Source organism: Ovis aries, chromosome 2 (assembly GCF_016772045.2).
Source record: "Ovis aries strain OAR_USU_Benz2616 breed Rambouillet chromosome 2, ARS-UI_Ramb_v3.0, whole genome shotgun sequence".
NCBI classification, from domain to species: Eukaryota; Metazoa; Chordata; class Mammalia; order Artiodactyla; family Bovidae; genus Ovis; species Ovis aries.
In genome coordinates, this window is record NC_056055.1 from 111084799 (window position 1) to 111090976 (window position 6178).

Genomic DNA, 6178 nt, shown 5'->3' on the forward strand with positions numbered 1-6178 from the left:
GAGATGGCTGGATGGCATCACGGACTCGATGGACGTGAGTCTGAGTGAACTCCGGGAGATGGTGTTGGACAGGGAGGCCTGGCGTGCTGCGGTTCATGTGGTGGCAAAGAGTCGGACACAACTGAGCGACTGAACTGAACTGAACTGAACTGAACACAACTTCAAAAATGTATTCATAACAGTTACATGATTTCTGGCTACTACACTCCTTTCAGGTACTTAGAACTTACTTTTTAATGATTTTCTTTCTCACCTTTATGATCGTAATTTTCCTCATCTGATTATTAAATATATGCTGATCTAAATGTTTTCAAACAATCCAGGAAGAATAAGCAATAAAGTTAACGTTGCTGGCTGTCTCAGCCTCAGCATTCATCATCCAGCCTTTTAGATGTTTCTGTGCATGTAAGCATAATGTGTACAAGAATAGGATGTCATTAGGACAGTATCAGAAATACCCCGTATCTCTTTTATGTTGCTGTAGAAAACTTTACCTACGTTCCATGATCTAGTCCTTATAAAGTTATCAGGTTCTTTGAGGAATTAGGACACTTATGTCACTGTTATTCCCACCCTCCTTATATATATAAATATCTCCATCATGGCTATTATTTCCCCAGCATCTGAATGAGCTGGAGCATTGAGTCCTGGTGAGAATCACTATGGTTATTTCAAGCTAACCTAAAATTAAGAGTTGTCAGGAGGTTCAGAGAGCCCCAGGCAGGATAAACCCAGGGAGGAACACACTGAGAAGCATAGTACTCAAATCGACAAAAGTAAAGAAAAAATATTTAAAGTAATAAGGGAAAGGCAATAAATAATGTGCAAAGGAATCCCCATAAAATTGTTGGCTGGTTTCTCAACAGAAATTGTTCAGGTCAGAAGGGAGTGATGAAAGGGAAGGACTTACAACTGAGAATACTATACCCAGCAAGGCTCTCATGCAGATTCTACAGAGAAATGAAAAGCTTTACAGACAAGAAAACGCTAAGAGAATTCAGCACCACCAGACCAACTTTACCATCTGAGCCACCAGGGAATTCTTGGTGGCTCAGACGGTAAAGAATCTGCCTGCAATACAGGAGACCCAGGATGAGGAAGATCTCTTGGAAAAAGGAATGGTTACCTACTTCAGTGTTCTTGCCTGGAGAATTCCATGAACAGAGGAGACTGGTGGGCTACAGTCCATTTGGTCACAGAGTCAGACACGACTGAGCAGCTAACATCTTTTTTTCACTTTCAGACCAACTTTGCAACAAATGCTAAAGGAACTGCTCTAGGTGGAAAAGAAAAGGCCAAAACTAAAAACAAAGAAATTATGAATGGGAAAGCTCATCGGTAAAGGCAAACATACAGTAAATGCTTCTCACCAGCAATCATGAGAAGAGTACAGCATAGATGTAGGATACTGGAAATACCTTTGAAATTAAAAGACCAGTAACTTAAAACAATCTTGTATATAGATGGTATGTCAAAACCTCATGATAACCACAAACCAAAAATCTAAAATAGATACACACAAAAAAGAAAAAGGAATCTAAACACAACACCAAAGTTAGTCATCAAATCACAAGAGAACAAAAGAAGAGGGGAAGAAAAAAGGTCTACAAAAACAAACCCCAAAAAATTAATTAAATGTCAATAAGTTAGCATATTCAAAAGCAGAGACATTACTTTGCCAACTAAGGTCTGTCTAGTCAAGGCTATGGTTTTCCTGTGGTCATGTATGGATGTGAGAGTTGGACTGTGAAGAAGGCTGAGTGCTGAAGAATTGATATTTTTGAACTGTGGTGTTGGAGAAGACTCTTGAGGGTCCCTTGGGCTGCAAGGAGATCCAACCAGTCCATTCTAAAGGAGATCAGCCCTGGGATTTCTTTTGGAAGGAATGATGCTAAAGCTGAAACTCCAGTACTTTGGCCACCTCATGTGAAGAGTTGACTCATTGGAAAAGACTCCGATGCTGGGAGAGATTGGGGACAGGAGGAGAAGGGGACAACCGAGGATGAGATGGCTGGATGTCATCACCGACTCGATGGACGTGAGTCTGAGTGAACTCCGAGAGTTGGTGATGGACAGGGAGGCCTGGCGTGCTGTGATTCATGGGGTCACAAAGAGTCAGACGCAACTGAGCAAGTGAACTGAACTGAACTGAAGAATATATATACTGAAAATTACCTTAAGCCTAAATGGATTAAATGCTTCAACAAAAAGACAGACTAGCTGAATGGATACAAAAACAATACCTTATACATAAGAGACCCACTTCAGATCTAGGGACACACACAGACTGAAAGTGAGGAGACAGGAAAATGCATCCTATGCAAATGGAAACCAAAAGGAAACTGGAGTAGCAATATTCATATCAGACAAAATAGACTTTAAAATAGAGACTGTTACAAGAGACAAGGAAGGACAGTACATTATGATCAAGAGATCAATCCAAGAAGAAATAACAATTGTAAATATATACGCACCCAACCTAGGAGTACCTCAATATATAAGGCAAATAGAACAGCTGTCACTCTGCAGGGTTTCCTTCGGATTTAAATTTAAATATTGACTTGTCAATTACGAGTCCCTCCTCTGGCCCCATGTAAAAAAGTCTTTAATGCTTCCCTGTAGATCACTGAAACTGAAAGCTGCTGCTGCTGCTGCTGCTGCTGCTGCTAAGTCGCTTCAGTCGTGTCCGACTCTGTGCGACCCCACAGACGGCAGCCCACCAGGCTCCCCCGTCCCTGGGATTCTCCAGGCAAGAATACTGGAGTGGGCTGCCATTTCCTCCTCCAATGCATGAAAGTGAAAAGTGAAAGTGAAGTCACTCAGTCATGTCTGACTCTTAGTGACCCCATGGACTGCAGCCTACCAGGCTCCTCTGTCCATGGGATTTTCTAGGCAAGAGTACTGGAGTGGGGTGCATTGCCTTCTCCAGAAACTGAAAGCTAGTTCTTTGAAAAGATAAACAAAATTGATAAACCACTAGACACACTCATCAAGGGAAAAAAAGGAGAGGACTCAAATCAATAAAATTGGAACTGAAAAAGGAGAAGTTGCAACGGACACCACAGAAATACTAAGGGTCATGAGAGACTACTACAAGCAACTAGAATATACACCAATAAAATGAACAGCCTAGAAGAAATGGACAAATTCTTAGGAAGGTACCAAGACTGAACCAGGAGGAAAGAAAAAATATGAATAACCAATTACATGTATTGAAATTAAATCAGAAATTTAAAAGCTCACAACAAGCAAAAGTCCAGGACCAGATAGCCTCACAGGTGAATTCTATTAAATATTTACAGAAGTGTTAACACCCATACTTCTGAAACTATTCAAAAAATTGCAGAGGAAGGACACTTCTGAATTCATTTTATGAGGCAACCATCACTCTGATATCAAATCAGACAAGATACCACAAAAATAGAAAATCACAGGCCAATATCACTGATGAACACAAATGCAAGAAATCCTCAACAAAATACTATCAAATCAACTCCAACAAAACATTAAAAAGATCACACACCATCATCAAGGGGATTTATCCCAGGGAAGATAGGATATTTCAATATTAAGAAAATAATCAATGTGATATACCACATTAACAAATTAAAGGTGTTTTTTATTTTTAATTTGGATCATCTCAATAGATGCAGAAAAATCTTTTGATAAAATTCAACATCCATTTGTGATTTTAAAAAATCTCTTCAGGAAGTGGGCATAAAGGGACCATATGGGCTTCCCTGGTGGTTCAGATGGTAAAGAATCTGCCTGCAATGCAGAAAACCTGGGTGCAATCCCTGAGTCGGGAAGATCCCCTGGAGAAGGAAATGCCTACCCACTGCAGTATTCTTGCCTGAAGAATTCCATAGACAAAGAAGCCTGGTGGTCTACAGTCCATAGGGTCACAAAGAGTCAGACATGACTGAGCAACTATCACTCACTTACTTTGATGTCAACATAATAACATGATATATAACAACCCACAGCTCATACTATACTCAACTGTGAAAAGCTGAAATTATTTCCTCTAAGTAAAACTCTCACCGTTTGCAGATGACATGACGCAGTACATAAAAAATCTTAAAAATGCTACCAGGAAACTTCTGGGGTTCATTGGTGGATTCCATAAGCTTGCAGGACACAAAACTAATATATAGAAATCTGTGGCATTTCTATACACAAACAAAAGAAAATATCAGAACAGAAATTAAGGAAACAATCCAATTCACTATAGCAAATAATAATAATAATAATAAAATACCTGTGACTAAACTTACCTGAGAAGGCAAAGACCTAGATTCTGAAAACTATAAGATTTGATGAAAGATATTGAAAACATAGATGACACAAACAGATGGAAAGATACAGTGTGTTGTTGGACTGGAAGTATCAGTATTATTCAATTGACCATATTATCCAAGGCAATCTACAGATTCAATGCAATATCCATTGAAGGCATTTCTCATAAAACTAGAACACATAATTTTAAAGTTTTTTATGGAAATACCAAAGATCTCAAATAGCCAAAACGATTTTGAGAAAGAGGGATGGAGTTGGAGGAAGCACGCTTCTTGTCTTCAGCCTACGCTACAAGGCTACAGTCATCAAAACAGTATAGTACTGGCAGAAAATGGGACATTAGACCAGTGGGACAGGACAGAAAGTGCATAAATAAACTCAAAGCCTGTGTCACCTCGGCTATGACAAGGGGGGCGAGAATATACAATGGCAAAAGACGGTCTCAACAGGTGGTGTTGGGAAAACTGGACAGCTACACATAAGAGAATAAAATTAGAACAGTCTCTAATACCATACACAAAAATAAGCTGAAAATGGCTTATAGACCTAAATGTAAGAAAGGCTACTATAAAACTCCAAGAGGAAAACACAAGTAGAACATTCTTGACATAAGTGGCAGCAATGTCTTTTTGGATCCATCTTCTAGAGTAAATGTAAATAAAAACAAAACTAAACAAATAGGACCTAATTAAACTTACAAGGCTTTTGCACAGCAAAGGAAACCATAAATAAAATGAGAAGATAACTTAGGGAATTGGAGAAAATATTTTAAAAGACGTTCCTGACAAAAGACGAATTTCCAAAATATTCAAAGAGCTCATATAGCTTAATATCAAACAAAAAAAATCCAATCAAAAAACGGAGAGAAGACTTAAATAGACATTTCTCCAAAGAAGAGATACAGGCTACCAACAGACACATTAAAAGATGCTCAACATTACTAATTATTGAAAGTGAAAGTGAAGTCGCTCAGTCATGTCCGACTCTTTGCAACCCCATGGACTGTAGCCTACCAGGCTCCTCTGTCCATGGGATTTTCTAGGCAATAGTACTGGAGTGGATTGCCATTTCCTTCTCCAAGGGATCTTCCCAACCCAGGGATTGAACCCAGGCCTCCCGCATTGTAGACAGACGCTTTACCGTCCGAACCACCAGGGAAGTGAAATGCTAATCAAAATTACAATTAGGTATCACCTCACAAGGGCTGCCCAGGTGACTCAGTGGTAAAGAATCCACCTGCAAAGCAGGAGACATAGGTTCCATCCCTGGGTCAGGAAGATCCCCTGGCAGAGGAATTGGCTACCTACTCCAGCATTCTTACCTGGGAAATTCCATGGGCAGAGGAGCCTGGCAGGCTACAGTCCATGAGGTCACAAAAGAGTCAGATACGACTTAGCAACGAAACAACAACATCACATCACAGTGGTCTTTATTAAAAAGTCTACAAAGCATAAATGCTGGAGATGGTGCGGAGAAAAAGTACCCCTCCTGCGCTGCTGGGGGGAATGTAAACTGGCACGACCACTATAGAGGATAGTCTGGAGGTTTCTTAAAAAACTAAAAATAGATCTACCATGTGATCCTGCTGTCCCACTTCTTGGCATTTACCTGGAGGAAACTCTAATTCAAAAAGATACATGCCCCTCACTGTTCATTCCAGCACTACTGTCAATAGACAAGGCATTGAAGCCTAAATGCCTGTTGACAGATGAATTGATAAAAAAAAGATATGGTACATAGTATTCAGCCATAAAAAAAGAATGAAATACTGCCATTTGCAACATGGGTAGATTCAGAGATTATGATATTAAGTGAAGTCAGACAAAGACAAACATTATATGATAGTACTTATATGTGGAATCTTATTTTTAAAAAAAAT